The following is a 21,049-nucleotide window of genomic DNA, read 5'->3' as shown; positions in this document are numbered from 1 at the left end:
GGACTGAAACAAGAAAGACAGTATTGATATATGTTTTGTTTGTGAAGAGACTGTGCAAAGCTTTGTACCATGATTATTAGCTTATCATTCCTAGGAAACTTCATACCTGGGACCTAAGAAACCTCACTCAATATTTTTCTTTTTGGCCTACATTTTTGGAATGGGAAGTTACAATGCTAATTTTTTTTCAAGAACTGTGCAGATACCTCTGGGAAACTTTTGTAAGATCCTTTTTAAATATATATAACTTTAGCTGGGCATGGTGGTATATGCCAGTAGTCCTACCTACTGGGAAGGCTGAGGCAAGAGGATCACTTGAGCCCAGGAGTTTAAGGATGAAGTAAGCCATGATCGCACCACTGCACTCCAGTCTGGGTGACAGAGTGGGACCCTGTCTCTATTAAAAAGCAAAAAAAAAAAAATATAACTTCAGAGGGAATAAGAAAAGGAATTTTATTTTTAGCCAGCTGGGCATGGTAGGAGGCTCTTGCAATCACAGCTACTTAGGAGGCTGAGGTGAGCTTGAGCCCAGGAGTTTGAGACCAGCCTGAGCAACATAGTGAAACCCCATCTCTAAATCAAGGAAAGAGAATTTTTGCATAGGATGAGGACTTGAGTAGAAGGCCTGGACATGAGGTAACTCATGGAAGGACTGTTTTTGTTCTTGTTGTTGTTTTATTTTTTGTTTTGTTTTGTTTTTTGTTTTATTCGGAACTGAGAAATTATTAAGATATTAACAAATCCTAGTCCAGATTCACGGATACTGGGGAGAAAACCCTGACTATTTTTTGTTTGCTTTTTAACTAACTACCTTCCTTCCACTCCAGGAACAACCCCAACTATATATTAATCATTCTCCCCTTTTGAGTATTTTATAATCAAGCCTATAATTGTTTGAAGGACATCTCAAATCTTTTATTACACTACCTGTTATTCATTTTGTGAACAGTTGTCTCAGTTCTTAAGTACATAGTTTGTAACAACCTATGTATTTGTATAGGATGATTGTTAATTATCACCATTATCAAAAACAGTCAGATGTCTACATATATCCACACAAGGAGGCATTTACAAAGGAAATTCCACAGACATACTCCCTTTTTTCAGTCAGCCAATAATAACCTTGACCCAAGACAATTAGTTTATGTAATAGATTTTTTTTCTCTCATTTTTATTCCTAAACCCCATCTCAGACCCTGAAACCTCAAAAGGAATTGTCTAGAATCATATACTTTATTGGTACTTGATAAATGATGATCAACTGTTGTTATTCCATTAGTCTTCGTAATTTTCTCATATTATAAAAAAGACAATCATTTATTTATATGAGTACTTGTCTTTAATCCTGTTTTATCCTAAACTGTAGAGTCTCTGCAGGAGCTAACCACCCTAATCTTTAATAAAAACAGGGCTCATTCAGGGTAGAAGCTCAGAGAACTTATAATTTTTTTTGTTTACAGACTCAGTGGCTCACACCTGTAATCTCTTTTTTTTTTTTTTTTTTTTTGAGATGAAGTTTCCCTCTTGTTGCCCAGGCTAGAATGCAGTGGTGTGATATCGGCTCACTACAACCTCCACCTCCTAGGTTCAAGTGATTCTCCTGCCTCAGCCTCCCAAGTAGCTGGGATTACAGGCCCATGTCACCATGCCCAGCTAATACTTTTATATTTTTAGTAGAGACGGGGGTTTCACCATGTTGGCCAGGCTGGTCTCGAACTCCTGACCTCAGGCGATCCACCCACCTCGGCCTCCCAAGTTGCTGAGAACCACCATGCCTGGCCATACCTGCAATCTCAACACTTTGGGAGGCTGAGGCAAGTGGATCACTTGAGCCTAGGCATTCGAGAACAGCCTGAGCAACATGGCAAAACTGTCTCTACAAAAAAATTCTTTAAAAAATTATCCAGGTGTGGTGGTCTATGCCTGTGATCTCAGCTACTTGGGAGGCTGAGGTGGGAGGATCACCTGAGTCCCAGGAGGTCGAGGCTACAGTGAGCCATGATTGTGCCACTGCACTGTAGCCTGGGCAAGAGAGTGAGACCTGTCTCAAAACAACAACAGCCACCAAAAAAAAAAAAAATTGGTTATTTACTAAAAGACCTTCATGTGAAAGTTACATAAAATACTTTTTCTCCTGGGCCAGGTGTGGTGACTCACACCTGTAATCCCAGAACTTTGAGAGGCTGAGGTAGGAGGATTGCTTGAGTTGAGGAGTTCAAGACCAGCCTGGGCAATATAGTGAAACTCTCATCTCTACTAAAAGTGAAAAAAGTTAGCGGGGCATAATAGTGTATGCCTGTAGTCCCAGCTACTCATGAGGCTGAGACAGGAGGATTGCTTGAACCCAGGAGGTTGAGGCTGCAGTGAGCTATTATAGCACCACTGCACTCCAGCCTGGGCAACAGAATGAGACCCTGTCTCAAAAACAAATAAATATATAAAGAATACTTTTTTTCTCCTAATCTCTCCCTCTCCCTCTCCCTCTCCCTCTCCCTCTCCCTCTCCCTCTCCCTCTCCCTCTCCCTCTCCCTCTCCCTCTCCCTCCCCCTCCCCCTCCCCCTCCCCCTCCCCCTCCCCCTCTCCCTCTCCCCCTCCCTCTCCCCCTCCCTCCCTCCTGTCTTCTCTGGTTTGCAACAGACACAACAGCTGTGTTACAACCACAGAACAAGGTTTTGCAACAGAATGGCCTTGAAATAGAATACTGCCCAGTTGAAACCTTAAGCAATCAAAATGGAATATATGATACCATGCCTGCTAGACTTCACGTGTTGCTTCTTGTAAGGAAAGCTATTGCCTTTTCAGGAAAATGTTACTCTTTAAGTGGCGGTTTACCGTCTCTGTATCAGAGTTCTCAATTGCTGTAATATTCAGACATAGCAGTGCAACTAAGACATAATCCTATTGTCTAAAGTGTTACTTTATGTCACTAAAATGCAGCTTCAGAAAATGTATGTGCGCAACTACTTGGTAAAAGTCACTGGTAAAAACTTACTGTAAATGTCTACGTACCTGAACTCCATCAGCACGTGAATTTAATAGCTGCAGTAGTGCTCAGAAACCAAAACCTGTTTGTCAAAAATGTGTTAATCTCTTTCTCTTTCATTTTTTTTTTCTTCAAGAGGCCTCATTACTCAGGCCCCAGATGACTTGCTTGGGTTTCAAAGTGTTTTCTTTTTCCTCAGTTTTGTTTCTGGTATGAAATTGAAATGATAAATAGCAACATGTGGGCCACCCTGATACACTGAAAATTCTCCTCAGGCTACACATGGTTCATGATAACTGTGTAATATGCTGCCATTAGTACTGCTTATCTGGCCATCTCAAAATATTTTGTAAACACAGTGTATCCACTCAAGGCCAGCCTAATGGGAGTAACTCTTCCTCATTTTTCTCCATTCCTACATGCATAAGGTTATTTTTAATGTGGAAACTTGAACAATTTTTTTAAAGTTTTTTTTTCAGCAATTGTGGTAGACATTTATAAAATTGACATTTTATAAAAATGTCACACGCCAGTGGCCAACAGTTCAGTAATAGGGCTTTCGTAACCACACACAATGCATCCAGCCAATCATCAGTCTCATACTCTATCAAATAGTCTTAATTGTGTGACTGGGGGCACTATTTTAGGACAATTAGGTGAAACTGAACCCTCAGAATAAGCACGATTCTAGGGCAATATAGAATACCAATTTCCTTTGCTCTTTTTTTTTTTTTCCTATACAAGATTTTTGATTTCTTGACTGGTTGGAATAACTTACTTTAGGTGATCTTGGCATTGGTTGAGTTTTTCTATAAATTAAGAATTGTGTTAAGTAGTTTAATGGAAACTCATGTACCGAATAAGCTGTTATAAGCACTCTTAAATCCTTCCTTATATAGCACTTGAAGCTGTAAGAAGTTACATAAAATTGTCTTCACTTAATCTATTTTGTTTCATAATGAAAAGTGATTGTTCACCTGTTACATGTAACAGGACCAAAGGATGCTGAAAGTTTGACCTGAAAAGTGAAGAATCTCTTGCATTTGTGACAGTGTCTATATAATACAAAGAAAAGTGAAGATTTGATGTGTACTCAGTTCTAGTTATTTTGAGAAATGGGGAAAATTAGTCTGGACTTTGTGGTCTAAATTATTTCATTTGGATTGGACTCTTGGGTTTGACTCTTTACATTAAAAAAAAAAAACTATTGTTCAAAAAAAAAAAAAAAAATGGCAATGTGTCCATGTTGCTGATTCTCATCAGAAAAATGAAAGCAAACGAAAGCAACTATTGAAGTCTCCAGCAAGAATAAGTAACCACATATATTCCTCTTACATGCATAACAAAGCAAATGTAGTCATTCAACTTGCAGGAAAGAATAATCTATCTCACACTATGATTTTCATTTTGTTTTTCCCAGATTGAAGGAAAACCTTATTTGGAAGTTTATCTGCATTTTAAAGCCCATTAATAAAAAGGATCTGGAGTTCAACTCTTATGAAATCTCACTATGATTCTTTAGCTAAAAGTTTCTTGGCTTAGCCTTAGACTTATGATTCAGATTATTCTCGGTCTGCTGGCTTAGTTCAGAAACTAAACACCCTGTACAAGTCTGAATTAGAAGTCACAAAAAAACCCACTACTTTTCTTAACTACATGTGTTTTATAAGAAGATTACGCCTTCTAAAATTAGCTCTATGATGGCAAAACAGCTGGATGAAAGGAAAATTCAGAGACTCGTTTTGCTGTTTCAGACATATAAATTCAACTGCCTCTTTGATTCCTAATCTCCATATGTTTTTGTATAAGACACACAAAACTATGGTACATATGTATTTGAGTGTAATATGCATGGGTTTTTTATTTGCTGCTACATATTAGCAATCTAAAAATAGAAATACTTTTCATTTTTAAATAATGAGGTTTCATGTATAATCTTGTAAGAATGAGAATTGAACTCTTTTTTTTTTTTTTTAAGCAAAGTTTGCCTTTTGCTAAAAGATACTGTCAGAGACCCTGATATTGTATTTTTACCCAGTCTGACAATCTTTGTCTTTTTTTTTTTGAGACAGAGTCTCACTCTATCCCCTGGGCTGGAGTGCAATAGTGTGCTCTCGGTTCACTGCAACCTCCAGCTCCTTGGTTCAAGCGATTCTCCTGCCTCAGCCTCCTGAGTAGCTGGGACTACAGGCGTGTGCCACCACACTCAGCTAATTTTTGTATTTTTAGTAGAGATGGGGTTTCACTACATTGGCCAGGCTTTTGAAATCCTGACCTTGTGATCCCCCCACCTCAGCCTCCCAAAGTACTGGGATTACAGGTGTGAGCCACTGCGCCCGGCCTGAAAATATATTTTTTTAAAGTTCTGCAAAAAAGATAATAGCTGGGTACTGTGGCTCATGCCTGTAATCCCAGCACTTTGGGAGGCTAAGGCAGGCGGATTGCCTGAGGTCAGGTGTTTGAGACCAGCCTGGGCAACTTGGTGAAACCCCATCTCTACAAAAAATACAAAAATTAATTGGCATAGTGGCACACGCCTGTGATCACAGCTACTCAAGAGGCTGAGGTAGGAGATAGCTTGAGCCCGAGAGGTAGAGGCTACAGTGAGCCAAGATCATGCCACTGCCCTCTAGCCTGGGCAACAGAGACAAGGGCAACAGAGACCCTTGTCTCAAAAAATAAAAATATATGTATATGTAATTGATATTTAAAAGGAGGTGGTGTCTTACTATATTGCCCTGGCTGGAGTGCAGTGGTTTTTCACAGACAGGACCTGACTGCTGAAGAACTCATTCCTTATTTATTTTATTTTATCTTATTTCTTTTGAGACAGAACTTCACTCTGTTGCCCAGTCTGGAGTACAGTGATACGTTCTTGGCTCATTGCAACCTCTGCCTCCCAGGTTCAAGCAATTCTCCTGCCTCAGCCTCCCGAGTAGCTGGGATTATAGGTGTGCTCCACCACGCCCAGCTAATTGTTGTATTTTTGGTAGAGACAGGGTTTCACTGTGTTGGCCAGGCTGGTCTCAAACTCCTCACTTCAAGTGACACATCCGCCTTGGCCTCCCAAAGTATTGGGATTCCAGGCATGAGCCACTGCTCCTGGCCTCGTTCCTTTATTGTTACTCTTAGCATTTCATCATATGGATGTGCTACAGTTTATAAAACCATTTACCAGTTGAGGGACATCTGGGCTATTTCCAGGTTTTGGTTATGACAAACAAAGCTACCACAAACATTTGTGTTCAGGTTTTCAGTGAACAATTTTAACTTCACTATGGTAAATACCTAGGAGTGAGAGTGCTGGGCCTCGGGTAATTCTATATTTAACTGTATTTTTAAAACTGCCAACCAAGCATGGTGGCTCACGCCTGTAATCCCAGCACTTTGGGAGGCCGAGGTGGGTGGATCATTTGAAGTCAGCAGTTTGAGACCAGCCTGGCCAACATGGTAAAACCCCATCTCTACTTAAAAATTCCAGAATTAGCTGGGTGTGGTGGCAGGCGCCTGTAGTCCCAGCTACATGGTAGGCTGAGACAAGAGAATCGCTTGAACCCGGGAGGCGCAATTGAATTCAACTCAATTGCAGTGAGTTGAGATTGCGCCATTGTGCTCCAGCCTGGGTGACAGAGCGAGACTCCATCTCAAAAAAAAAAAAAAGACACCCTTAAGAGAATGAAAAGACAACTCATATAGAGAAAATATTTTTCCCTCTCTGTCTTCTCTGTCTTGCGGATATGCAAATCACATATCTGACATTTGACTTGTGTCCAGAATATATAAAGAACTCCCAAAACTTGACAATAAGAAAACAAATAGGCCGGGCGCGGTGGCTCAAGCCTGTAATCCCAGCACTTTGGGAGGCCGAGACGGGCGGATCACGAGGTCAGGAGATCGAGACCATCCTGGCTAACACGGTGAAACCCCGTCTCTACTAAAAATACAAAAACTAGCCGGGCGAAGTGGCGGGCGCCTGTAGTCCCAGCTACTCGGGAGGCTGAGGCAGGAGAATGGCGTGAACCCGGGAGGCGGAGCTTGCAGTGAGCTGAGATCCGGCCACTGCACTCCAGTCCGGGCGACAGAGCGAGACTCCGCCTCAAAAAAAAAAAAAAAAAGAAAACAAATAGCCCAATAAAATAATGGGCAAAAGACTTGAGTAGACATTTAACCAAAGAAGAGGCATGGCTGAAAAATAGACACATGAAAAGTTGCTTAACAACATTAGTCATTAGAGAAATGCAAATTAAAACCACAAAAAAACACTACTACATGACTGTTAGAATAACTAAAATAAACAAATAAAGCTACCACAAACATTTGTGTTCAAGTTTTCAGGTGAACAATTTTAACTTCACCTATGGTAAATACCTAGAAGTGAGAGTACTGGGCCTCAGGTAATTCTATGTTTAACTGTATTTTTTTTTTTTTTTAGACGAGTCTCTCTCTGTCACCCAGGCTGGAGGGCAGTGGCGCGATCTCAGCTCACTGCAAGCTCCGCCTCCCAGGTTCACACCATTCTCCTGCCTCAGTCTCCCAAGTAGCTGGCACTACAGGCTCCCGCCATCTCGCCCAGCTAATTATTTTTGTATTTTTAGTAGAGACGGGGTTTCACTGTATTAGCCAGGATGGTCTCGATCTCCTGACCTCGTGATCCACCCTCCTCAGCCTCCCAAAGTGCTGGGATTACAGGTGTGAGCCACTGCACCCGACCATTTAACTGTATTTTTAAAACTGCCGGCCAGGCATGGTGGTTCACACCTGTAATCCCAGCACTTTGGGAGGCCGAGGTTGGTGGATCATTTGAGGTCAGCAGTTCGAGACTAGCCTGGCCAACAGGGTAAAACCCTACCTCTACTAAAAATACAAAAATTAGCTGGGTATGGTGGCAAGCGCCTGTAGTTTCAGCTACTCGGGAGGCTGAGACAGGAGAATCGCTTGAATCGGGAGGTGGAGGTTGCAGTGAGCTGAGATCACGCCACTGCATTCCAGCCCGGGTGACAGAGCGAGATTGTCTCAAAAGGAAAAAAAGAAAAAACAAAACAAAAAACTTCCAAACTGTTTTCTGGAGTGTCTGTGTCACTATCCATTGCCATTATCAATGTATGAAAGAAACCAGTAGCTCCCTATTTTCACCAGCGCTTGGAATTGTCAGACTGTTTTAGTTATTCTAACAGTTGTGTAGTAGTATTTTTTGTGGTTTTAATTTGCATTTCTCTAATGACTGATGTTGTTAAGCAACTTTTCATGTGTCTGTTTTTCAGCCATGCCTCTTCCTTGGTTAAATGTCTATTCAATTCTTTTGCCTATTATTTTATTGGGCTGTTTGTTTTCTTATTAAGTTTTAAGAGTTCTTTATGCATTCTGGACACAAGTCAAATGTCAGATACGTTATTTGCGTATCTGCAAAACAGAGAGAAATATTTTCTCTGTATGTGTTGTCTTTTCATTCTAAGAGTATCTTTTTTTTTTTTTTTTGAGATGGAGTCTCGCTTTGTCACCCAGGCTGGAGTGCAATAGCTCAATCTTGGCTCACTTTAACCTCTGCCTCCCGGGTTCAACCCATTCTCCTTCCTCAGCCTCCCAAGTAGCTGGGACTACAGGCATGTGCCATCATGCCCAGCTAATTTTTGTATTTTTAGTAGAAACAGGGTTTCACCATGTTGACCAAGCTGGTCTTGAACTCCTGACCTCAAAGATCCACCTGCCTCAGCCTCCCAAAGTGCTGGGATTACAGGCATAATACAACATTTTTGTTTTGATGAAATCCAGATTGTCAGCTTTGCTTCTGTGGATCATGTTTTTGATGTTCTATCTAATAACTCTGTGCCTAACCCAAAGTTGCATATATATTTTTCCTATATTTTATTCTAAAAGTTTTATTTAAGTCTCTGACCCATTTTGAGTTTATTTTTTATATCAATCCTTGTCTTTTAATTGGATAATTTAATCCTTTCATATTTGATGTAATTGTTGATGTATTTGAATTGGTAACTATCGTCCTATATTGTGCTTTCTGCAGGTTCCTTTCCTTTTTTGTAGTTTACTTTCCTTTTTTGCCTTCTTTTGAATTATTTTCTTTTTCATTTCAACTTTTCTTCCTCTACTAGTTGGTAATTTATACTCAGTTTTTGCTTTCTTTTCATGGCTAGTCAACGGTGCTATTTAAAGTTTGGTTTTAGGCCCAGGACAGTGGCTCATGCGTATAATCTTAACACTTTTAGGGACTGAGGTGGGAGGATCACTTAAGCACAAGAGCTCGAGACCAGCCTGGGCAACATAGTGAGACCTCATCTCTACAAAAAATAAAACCAAAAATTAACCCAGCATGGTGTCACATGCCTGTAGTCCTAGCTACTTGGAAGGCTAAGGCAGGAGGATCACTTAAACCTGGGAGTTCAAGGCTACAGTGAGCTGTGATCATACCATTGCACTCTAGTCAGGGCAACAGAGTGAGACCCTGTCTCAAAAAATAAAAAAGAAAAATGAAAAGGAAAAGTGTGGTCTTAAATAATGAGTATCAAGCTGGGGGCTTGTTATAAATGTAAATTGTTAGGCCCTCCCCCAGACCTTTTGAATCCTGCTTGTTTTTTTTTTAAATAAAGGTCTCAAGCCCACGCTGGAGTACAGTGGTGCCATCAGGACTCACTGCAGCCTCAAACTCCCTGAGTCAAGGGAGTCACTGCACCCGGCCAGGATTGGTTTCTTAAGTACATTATTTAGAATTTCCTTTTATGAATATTGTGGAAGCAAAATCTCTCACTTAATTTGCTTTAAATGCCTGTTTTTCATCTTCCTTTTTGAAAGCTTTTTTTTTCTTTTTCTTTTTTTTCTTTTTTTTGAGATGGAGTCTTGCTCTGTGGCCCAGGCTGGAGTGCAGTGGCTGGATCTTGGCTCACTGCAGCCTCCACCTCCCGGGTTCAAGCAATTCTCGCACCTAACCTCCCGAGTAGCTGGGATTATAGGTGCACGCCACCACACCTGGCTGATTTTTGTATTTTTAGTAGAGGTAGCATTTCTCCATGTTGGCCAGTTTGCTCTTGAACTCCTGACCTCAAGTGATCCACCCACCTCCGCCTCCCAAAGTGCTGGGATTAGGGGCGTGAGCCACTGCGCCTGCCAAAAGCTATTTTTTGAAGGGTAAAATTCTTAAGTTTGCACTTATTTTTTTTCTCTTGTGAAGTCAGCAGTAAATCTGCTTCTGAGATAATTTGTCTCTGGTATGTTGTTGTTTCACTATGTTGTGTTTAACTGAAAAGACCTTTTTTTTTTCAATCCTGGTTGAAATTCAGTGGACTTCTTAAATCTGTGTTTTTAAACAGATTGATCCAAAAAATTTCTTAGTCACTGGCCGGGCGCGGTGGCTCACGCCTGTAATCCCAGAACATTGGGAGGCCAAGGCGGGCGGATCACGAGGTCAGGAGATTGAGACCGTCCTGGCTCACTGCGAAACCCCGTCTCTACTAAAAATACAAAAAAATTAGCCGGGTGTGGTGGCTCGTGCCTGTAGCCTCGGGAGGCTGAGGCAGGAGAATGGCGTGAACCAGGGAGGCAGAGCTTGCAGTGAGCAGAGATCGCGCCACTGCACTCCAGCCTGGGTGACAGAGCGAGACTCCGTCTCGGAAAAAAAAAAAAAAAGTCTTAGCCACTGTGTCTTCAAATATTACCCTTTTGGCCAGCCATGGTGGCTCACACCTACAATCCCAACACTTTGGGAGGCCAAGGCAGTAAAATGACTTGAGCCCAGGAGCTCAAGAGCAACCTGGGTAACATAGTGAGGCCTCGTCTCTACAGAAAATAATTTTTTTAATTAGCTAGGCATGTTGGCACATGCCTGTGGTCCCAGCTACTCGGGAGACTGAGGTGGGAGGATCGCTTGAACCCAGGAGTTCAAGGCTGCAGTGAGCTGTGGATGTGCCACTGCACTCCAGCCTGAGCAACAGAGCAAGAACTTATCAAAAAAAAAAAAAAAAAAATTACCTCTTTACCATTTTCTCTCTCCTTGCCTCCCAGAACTCCAATTTTATCAATACATGTTAGATTGTCTTAATTTATCCTCCATATCTATTTACTGCTCTTTCATGTTTCCCTTCTTCTTGTCTTTCTTTACTGAAGGCTGGATAATTTCTATTGTCATATCATTCAGTTCGTTTATTTTTCTGTTTGCTTATGTGTAATCTGAGGTTAAATTTGTCCATTATTTTATTCATTTCATTTCTAGAAGTTCTATTTTTAAAAAAACTATTAGGCTATTTTCTATAGTTTCCTGTTTTAAATAGGTATTTTCCTTTCCTTTTTATTTTTTTGAGACAGGGTCTTACTCTGTCACCCAGACTGGAGTGCACCCTTGACCTCCTTGGGCTCAAGTGATCCTCCCACCTCGGTCCCGCAAGTAGCTGGGACTACAGGCATGTGCCACCACACCTGGCTAATTTTTGTGTTTTTGGTAGAGATGGGGTTTCGCCATGTTGCCCAAGCTGGTCTGGAACTCCTGGGCTCAAGCAATCCTCTTGCCTTGGCCTCCCATAGTACTGTGATTACAGGGGTCAGCCACCATGTCCCCCTTAAATAGGTATTTTCTGGTTTTTTTTTTTGGTCAAGAGAATTAAATCATTTATTGATTATACATGATAATGGATGACACACAAGCTTCATTCCCATCTATAATTTTATCTGGTACCATTATTCAATTTAGATATATTGCATAGGATATACCAACAATCTATGTATTTTATTTTATTTTATTTATTTTTTTTTTGAGACAGAGTCTCACTCTGTCACCCAGGCTGGAGAGCAGTGGGGCGATATCGGCTCACTGCACCCTCCACCTCCTGGGTTCAAGGGATTCTCCTGCCTCAGCCTCTGGAGTAGCTGGGACTACAGGTGCAGGCCACCACGCCCAGCTTATTATTTTTTTTTTTTTTTGTATTTTTAGTAGAGATGGGGTTTCATCTTGTTGCCCAGGATGGTCTGGATCTCCTGACCTCCTGATCTGCTTGCCTCGGCCTCCCAAAGTGCTGGAATTAGAGGCGTGAGCCACCACACCCTGCCAACAATCATTTCTATAACCAATAATTCCATGATTTTGCTTGAGTAATCCGTTGTAATGATGAACTTCAGGTCACAACTGTAACTATCAGTTCAACTACACCAAGGTTTCTGAAGACAATGGCTTTTCCACCCAAGCAGGTTGCATATAAATTCCAAATAGAACCTGGCGTCAGGCTGGGCATGGTGGCTTACGCCTGTAATCCCAGCACTTTTGGAGGCCAAGGCGGGTGGATCACCTGAGGTCGGGAGTTCGAGACCAGCCTGACCAACATGGAGAAACCCTGTCTCTACTAAAAATACCAAAAACATTAGTCCAGCGTGGTGGCGGGCACCTGTAATCCCAGTTACTCGGGAGGCTGAGGCAGGAGAATGGCGTGAACCCGGGAGGCGGAGCTTGCAGTGAGCAGAGATCCGGCTACTGCACTCCAGCCTGGGCGACAGAGCGAGACTCCGTCTCAAAAAAAAAAAAAAGAAAGAAAAAAATACAAAATTAGCCGGGCATGGTGCCGCATGCCTGTAATCCCAGCTATTCAGGAGGCTGAGGCAGGAGAATCGCTTGAACCCAGGAGGCCGGAGCTTGAGGTGAGCTGAGATCATGCCGTTGCACTCCAGCCTGGGCAACAAGAGCGAAACTCTGTCCCCCCCCCAAAAAAAAGAAAAGAAAGTACGCAGCGCCTGTACTCCCAGCTACTCCAGAGGCTGAGACAGGAGAATCCATTGAACCCAGGAAGCGGAGGGTGCAGTGAGCCGATATCGCTCCACTGCTCTCCAGCCTGGGTGACAGAGTGAGACTCTGTCTCAAAAAAAAAATTCACCTGAAGGAATTCTAACTTCACACTGTTGGGGAAATTTACCAAGATGGCTTCAGAGTAGACTAACTTTACACAGCACATTAAAATAAATAAATAAATAAATAAATAAATAAATAAATAAATAAATAAAAGCAAGCCAGGTGTGGTGGCTCACGCCTGTAATCCCAGCACTTTGGAAGGCTGAGGGGGGTGGATCACCTGAGGTCGGGAGTTCAAGACCTGCTTGACCAACATGGAGAAACCCCGGCTCTACTAAAAATACAAAATTAGCTGGACATGGTGGTGCATGGCTGTAATCCCAGCTACTTGGGAGGCTGAGTCAGGAAAACCGCTTGAACCAGGGAGGCGGAGGTTGCGGTGAGCTGAGATCGCGCCATTGCATTCCACCTTGGGCAACAGAGCGAGACTCCGTCTCAAAAAAAAGACACATTTAGGCCGGGCGCGGTGGCTCAAGCCTGTAATCCCAGCACTTTGGGAGGCCGAGACGGGCGGATCACGAGGTCAGGAGATCGAGACCATCCTGGCTAACACGGTGAAACCCCGTCTCTACTAAAAATACAAAAACTAGCCGGGCGAGGTGGCGGGCGCCTGTAGTCCCAGCTACTCGGGAGGCTGAGGGAGGAGAATGGCGTAAACCCGGGAGGCGGAACTTGCAGTGAGCTGAGATCCGGCCACTGCACTCCAACCCGGGCGACAGAGCGAGACTCCGCCTCAAAAAAAAAAAAAAAAAAAAACCAAAAAAAACACATTTATTGAGAGTCATAAGCAGACTATTACATTTAGCAATCAACAGCATGGGTGCGAAAAAAAAAAAACTACATTAAAACCCTTTGTTGGAATGCTTTATACTTTCCACAGAACAGAAACTAAAATAAGCTGTTATACATAATTAGTCACAAATACAGTCCTTGAGTTTTTTGCCCATTCACATGAGTATTTGTCTAAAACATGTCTTCTTTGTAGCAGCTAGACCCTACCACCACTGTGCTTGGCTGAGTTCATGAATCTATTGTAACCTGTAGCTCCATTGGGTCACTTCTCTGGCTCTCCTCTCCTGCTAAGCTTTTTTTCCTAATTAAAATCTTCTGCCACTGCCATAGCTACTGCTGCTACTGGAATCGCCATAGCCACCTTGGTTTCGTAGTTGGGCAAAGTATTGGCCTCCATCACCATAGGGGCCAGAGCTTCTGCCTCCAAAGTTTCTTCCCTTCGTGGGTCCGCAATTTGAAGACTGATTGTTGTAATTACCAAAATCACTGTAGCTTCCACCACCCCCAAAATTGCTTACATCATTACCAAATCCATTATAGCATCCCCACTGCCACCATATTCACCACCACCACCACAGCTGCCATTAAAGCCGCTTAAGTTTCCTCCACGACCACTTAAGTTTCCTCCATGACCAAAGTTGTCATTCCCACCAAAACTACCTCCATGACCACCACCAAAGTTTCCAGAGCCACTTTGACCTCTGTGGCTGGCTGGCTGAAGCACTAGCCATCTCTTGGTGTGACAGGGCTTTCCTAACTTCACCATTGTGGCCATTCACAGTATGGTATTTCTGAATGACAGTCTTATCCACGGAGTCATGGTCATCAAAGGTTATAAAGGCAAAGCCCCTTTTCTTGCCACTGCCTCGGTCAGTCATAATTTCAATCACTTCAATTTTTCCATACTGTTCAAAATAATCTTTTAGGTGCAGTTCTTCAGTGTCTTCTTTTTTTTTTTTTTTTTTTTGAGGCGGAATTTCACTCTTGTTGCCCAGGGTGGAGTGCAGTGGTGCAGTCTTGGCTCACCACAACCTCCTCCTCCCAGATTCAAGCGATTGTCCTGCCTCAGCCTCCTGGAGTAGCTGGGATTACAGGCATGCGCCACCACACCCGGCTAATTTTGTATTTTTAGTAGAGACTGGCTTTTTCCATGTTGGTCAGGCTGGTCTCGAACTCCCAACCTCAGTTGATCCACCCGCCTCGGCCTCCCAAAGTGCTGGGATTATAGGCGTGAGTCACTGGGCCAGGGCCTGTGTCTTCTTTAACGACCCCAACAAATATCTTTTTCACAGTTAAGTGGGCACTGGGTCTTTGAGAATCTCCTCTTGAGACAGCTCTCTTTGTTTCCACAGCTCTTCCATCCACCTTGTGTGGCCTTGCATTCGCGGCTGCATCCACCTCCTCCACAGTGGCATATGTGACAAACCCAAGGCCCCTGGAGCGCTTGGTACTTGGATCTCTCATGACCACACAGTCCGTGAGTGTTCCCCATTGCTCAAAATGGCTCCTCAGGCTCTCATTGGTTGTTTCAAAGTTCAGCCTCCAATGAAGAGCTTCCTCAGCTGTTCCAGTTCTTCAGGAAACTCCACCTTAGACATGACAGCAGGGTGAAGAGCGACTTTAATGATGCTCCCTCTGTTGTGTTCATGGGCCTAAATAGGTATTTTCTACTTTGTACTTTTTTTTCTTTTTCTTTTCTTTTTTTTTTTTTGAGACGGAGTCTCGCTCTGTCGCCCAGGCTGGAGTGTAGTGGCCGGATCTCAGCTCACTACAAGCTCCGCCTCCCGGGTTCCCGCCATTCTCCTGCCTCAGCCTCCCCAGTAGCTGGGACTACAGGCGCCCGCCACCTCGCCCGGCTAGTTTTTTGTATTTTTTAGTAGAGACGGGGTTTCACCATGTTAGCCAGGATGGTCTGGATCTCCTGACCTCGTGATCCGCCCGTCTCGGCCTCCCAAAGTGCTGGGATTACAGGCGTGAGCCACCGCACCCGGCCTTTTATTTCTTAAAAGAAGTAAAATGGTGACCAGGTGTGGTGGCTCACGCCTGTAATCCCAGCATTTGGGGAGGCTGAGGAGGGTGGATCACCTGAGGTCAGGAGTTCAAGACCAGCCTGACCAACATGGAGAAACCCCATCTCTACTAAAAATACAAAATTAGCCAGGGTGGTGGTGCATGCCTGTAATCCCAGCTACTCGGGAGGCTGAGGCAGGAGAATCGCTTGAACCCGGGAGGTGGAGGTTGTGGTTAGCCGAGATCGCGCCATTGCACCCACCCTGGGCAACAAGAGTGAAACTCCATCTCAAAAATAAAAAAAAAAAGGAAGTAAAATGTTTTTTTCACCTTGTATGTGTGATAATTTAGATTTCTCAAATATTTATAGACGTTTTCCATTTAATTCTATTGTATGTGGTTTCTTCTATCTTCTGGTTTTCATTTATATAGTAGCATTTTTTTTGAGTGCTTAATGTTTGTTACTGTGAGCTGCTCAGTTTTCTTAGAAAATAATTTGTGAGTTATTGGGTACATTCCTCCAGAGAGGATTTGTATTTGTTTCTTCCACGTACCTGGGGCCAGCCTACTCAACTTACAGAAAGAACCTGAGACTTTTATGGACCTGTTTTGGCTGTAGACCATCACAAGTCAGTCTTTCAGTGACAGTATTTTTTAGTACTTAGTTATGCTTAATTCCACAAGAACTTTTTGTGCAGTACCCTGATGATGAATGGGTATGCTGGTTTTCATCTCCACCTAAAGGGTCCATGCTTTATTGGGAGAATGGCCTCCTATGGAATTCTCCAAGCCCTTGGCTTTACCTCCTGTATCCGGAACCGCTGTGAAGCCAAAGCTGCAGTTCACCAGGTTGAGCAAATACCCTTAGGGCAGTGATCTCAGGGCCATAGCATCAAACAATCCAAGAGCATCCTTTAGGTGAATGGAATCCAAATGGTGCCTCCTGGTGTTGTACACTTGGACAGCGTTGTCCATTTACCTGTCTGGATTCCTTCTTCACTTCTCTTTGACCTAATAATTTCTTTCTTTCTTGCCCAATGTCAGTGCTTCTAAGAGGTTTAAGATTTTCTTTTTTTCAATTCAGCCTTTTTAATTGTTTCCAGTGGGAGGTGCAGTCTGAATTCCTAGCCTGCCATATACCTGGAAACAGAACTCTCAAAACTCAACTTGATATACCCTGCAATTTATAACAATATCTGATAGCCCAGTGTGTTCAATTCATAATTACCTTTTTTTTTCTTCTTTTTCTGGCACCAAAACTTTAAGTAGGAATTGTTTGATGGAATTGGAAAGAATCCATAATCCCTGGTACTTAACTCTTCCCTCATGAATATTGCTAACAAATGTATTGGATTTACATTGAAATACCAAAGTAGCTCAAAGATCTCATAGTGACCACAATTTTTAAAATAGTGACCACAGTTTAAAATGTTTCTCAGAAAATGAGTACGTTAAACCAAAATCATGCGTGTCACTTGCATGGAAAGTGCCGTGTCTCCACAGTTACACTAAAACATAACAAGTACAAAGGGGAAATGTGTTTTGGTGGTTGATAAGCTAAACGGAAGTGAGTCTTGTTGTACTATAATATTAGGAATGTTTTTAAACTTTCGCTCAAGGATGGAGGGTTTCATATCCTCCTGTATTACCCCTTGCTAAAATGTAAGTAAGCATAGTTATGGAAAAAACACATGGGCAGTCATTGCTAAGACTCAGTGTATTGATGTCATGTAGAAAAACATGATACAGAGGTCTGTTTTTGTGGTTTATTTAATTGTCTTTGTTATTTATGGTATTTGCTCTGAAGTATAACTCAATAAAATTCTAACACAGACAAAGACAAGCTGTCTTTGCCCAATATTATATTAACCCTAATCCACACTTGGGAAAAAGTATTTTATAACACATATGAAATCAGCCTTAGAGACCATAGTATCCAATTATGCCTAGAGTGTACTAGATATTCGATAAATGTTTGTTGAGTCAATTACTTAATGGACAATATATAATGGGTTGTTGTAAATAAAGCAGAGCAGTGACTAAAATGTTGACTTGGTCATATTATGGGAACATTAAAGAAGGAAAACGCCTGGGATTCAATGACCATTCTAGGGCTCTCTGGTGCTGTGGCTCTGGGTAATCCATAACCACCCGGGTCCCCAGTTTCTTCATTACTTGCCTGTTCTTTGGTCAGACTGCACAGTCACTCCTTGTACATGCTGCATGATTTCCCAATTCAGGGTCCTTGTCCTTATGGTTATCTAAAATGCCCTTTCCTCATCCACTGTATGACTAAACCTATCTAGTCATGGCATCCTACTTCTTGTAATCCTTCTAGTATAAATACTCTCCCACCAAGCTTCCTTGACATCACCCCGACTAGAAGCTAACTTTTCCTCTGAGCTATTTGAATAGCATCTTTTTTTCTTTTAACTCAAATGGTGTCATTATTTAATACTTTATAGCTTACATTATGATCTTTTATGTAGATATCCATACTATACTGCTTCTTTGCTAGACTGAATGTTCATAAGACTAGAGCCCATGCTTGCTATATTTTGTAGTTCTCCATAATACCTAGCAAAATACATTAAAGAGTTTATGTGCTCAGTAAATATCAGTTGAATCTGAATATACAGCATAATGCTTTTCTTTCTCTCTTTTCTTTCTTTCGCTTTCTTTTCTTTAATCTTTCTTTTATTTTATCTTTCTTTCTCTTCCTTTCCTTTTTCCTTTCCTGTCCTGTCCTGTCCTGTCCTGTCCTGTCCTGTCCTTTCTTTCCTTTTGATAGGATCTTACTCTGTTGCCCAGGCTGGCGTGCAGTGGCGCGATCTTGGCTCACTGCAACCTCCACCTCCCGGGTTCAAGTGATTCTCCTGCCTTAGCCTCCCCAGTAGCTGGGATTGCAGGCGCCTGCCACCATGTCCAGCTCTTTTTTGTATTTTTAGTAGAGACAGGGTGTCACCATGTTGTCAGACTGGCCTCAAACTCCTAGCCTCAAATGATCTGCCTGCCTTGGCCTCCCAAAGTGCTGGGATTACAGGCGTGAGTGACTGCACCAAGTCCAATAATGCTTTTGTTTTCTTTTCTTTTTTTTTTTTTTTAGACAAATTTTTGCTCTGTTCCCCGGCTGGAGTGCAGTGGTGGGATCTTGGCTCACTGTAACCTCTGCCTCCCAGGTTCAAGTGATTCCCCTGCCTCAGCCTCCTGAGTAGCTGGGACTACAGGCATGCGCCACCACGCCTGGCTAATTTTTTCTTCTTATTTTAGTAGAGACAGGGTTTCACCATGTTGGCCAGAATGGCCTCGATCTCCAGACCTCCTCGTGATCCACCTGCCTCAGCCTCCCAAAGTGCTGGGATTACAGGCATGAGCCACCGTGCCTGGCCTCAATAATGCTTTTCTTGCTGATGACAGAGGGCTGCATCAAATTATAGCTTGAGGCCATTTATACCTTTTAGACCAATGATTGTGGAGCATTAATGGGAAATGCTGAATATAAATAAGTAAGGAAAATTGCATAAGCTATTTATCCATTAGTGGGAGAAGAAAAGAGAATACTTGGGTGAATCAGATCCCATTTCAAAGCAGAGATGAAAGTGAAATTGATGAAGCAAGAGTAGAAAGCAACAAGAGTAGCATAGGTTGGTTATTCTATTTTAGTCATTTAAGAAAGTTCTTTTCTCAACTGCCTGTTTTTAGACTATGCATACCTGTGTATAGCTAGCATAGTATGTACCTGGTTTTGACAGATTCCCTGAGGACTTGAGCCAGAAGATGAATTGCATCTTTAGAATATGGTTAATAATTTCACAGACATAGTGTTGAGTGAAAGAAAACAAATACAATATAGTACATGCTGTCTGATTCTATTAATATGAAGTTCAAGAACAGGCAAAACTAAATTGTGGTGATAAAAGTCAAAACAGTGGTTATCCCTAGAGGGTGATGACTAGTATAGGGCACAAAGATTCTTCAGAGGTGCTAGTAACAATCTATATGTTGATTTGAGTGGTAGTTATATGGTATATACACGTGTAAAAATATTTTGAGTTGTCCACTTAGAATTTATACACTTTGGCCAGGCTCGGTGGCTCGTGCCTGTAATCCCAGCACTTTGGGAGGCTGAGGCGGACGGATCACCTGAGGTCAGGAGTTCAAGACTAGCCTGGCCAACATGGAAACCCCATCTCTACTAAAAATACAAAAATTTCCCCGGGCGTGGTGGTGGGCGCCTGTAATCTGAGTTACACAGGAGGCTGAGGCAGGAGAATTGCTTGAACCCGCGAGGTGGAGGTTGCAGTGAGCTGCCAAGATCATGCCAATGCACTCCAGCCTGGGCAACAAGAGTGAGACTCCATCTAAAAAAAATAATTTAAAAAAAGAAAAAAAATCAGGCGCGGTGGCTCACGCCTATAATCCCAGCACTTTGGGAGGCCGAGGCGGGTGGATTACATGAGGTCAGGAGTTCGAGACCAGTCTGGCCAACATAGTAAAACCCTGCCTCTACTAAAAGTACAAAAATTAGCTGGGCATGGTGGCACACGCCTGTAATCCCAGCTACTCGGGAGGCTGAGGCAGGAGAATTGCTTGAGCCTGGGAGGCGGAGGTTGCAGTGAGCCGAGATTGTGCCACTGCACTCCAGCCTGGGCAACAGAGTGAGACTCTGTCTAAAAAAAAAAGAAGTTGTGCACTTTACTGTAGGTAAGTTATATCTCAATTGAAAAAAAGAATCCAAATTGCCTTGTGTATCCCTGATGAGCCAGTAAAGGATAGATTGGAGTTATACAGTGTGCTTCCTGGAAAAAATAAAGCAGACTTTTTAAAATTCCAGAGTTTTCTCCAGGAACCTGTGACCAGATGGCTCTTATAAATAATGCATCAAAATATGGTTAGGACTAGAAGAATTCATGATGTGTGATAAAAAGAAAACAACCAATGATCATATAGTTTACTCTTTTTGACTTTCATTGCAATTTTCTGGAAGAGTCAAGATTACTAATAAATGGTCATGCAGCAAGAATGGAATAAGTCCTGCAGCATGAGGATACTTGGTGGCTGTGAAACCTTCGATAACTTTCACGCTTTCTGGGCACTGGGAGCTTCCTCTGCTAAATGGAAAAATATTTTACCTGCTCAAAGATAGGGGAAAGGATCAAGTGATCTCTTAAGGCTCTTTCCAGCTTGTAAAACCTTTGGTTTGGCCGGGCACGGTGGCTCGTACCTGTAATCCCAGCACTTTGGGAGGCTCAGGTGGGCGGATCACGAGGTCAGGAGTTCGAGACAAGCCTGGCCAATATAGTGAAACCCTGTCTCTACTAAAAATATAAAAATTAGCCGGGCGTAGTGTCACAAGTCTATAGTCCCAGTTACTCAGGAGGCTGAGGCAGGAGAATCGCTTGAACGCAGGAGGCAGAGGTTGCAGT

The 21,049-nt window shown here is 42.6% G+C and overlaps 1 pseudogene; it reads right to left on the bottom strand.

Moving 5' to 3' along the window:
• Nucleotides 1-13,622: 13,622 nt before the first annotated feature.
• Nucleotides 13,623-15,211, bottom strand: LOC115897465 (annotated as a pseudogene).
• Between the last annotated feature and the right edge of the window lie 5,838 nt (nucleotides 15,212-21,049).

The sequence above is a fragment of the Rhinopithecus roxellana genome, chromosome 5 (assembly GCF_007565055.1).
Source record: "Rhinopithecus roxellana isolate Shanxi Qingling chromosome 5, ASM756505v1, whole genome shotgun sequence".
Lineage (NCBI taxonomy): Eukaryota > Metazoa > Chordata > Mammalia > Primates > Cercopithecidae > Rhinopithecus > Rhinopithecus roxellana.
The sequence above is the reverse complement of the archived record's forward strand: the minus strand, read 5'-3'. Positions and strand labels throughout refer to the sequence as shown.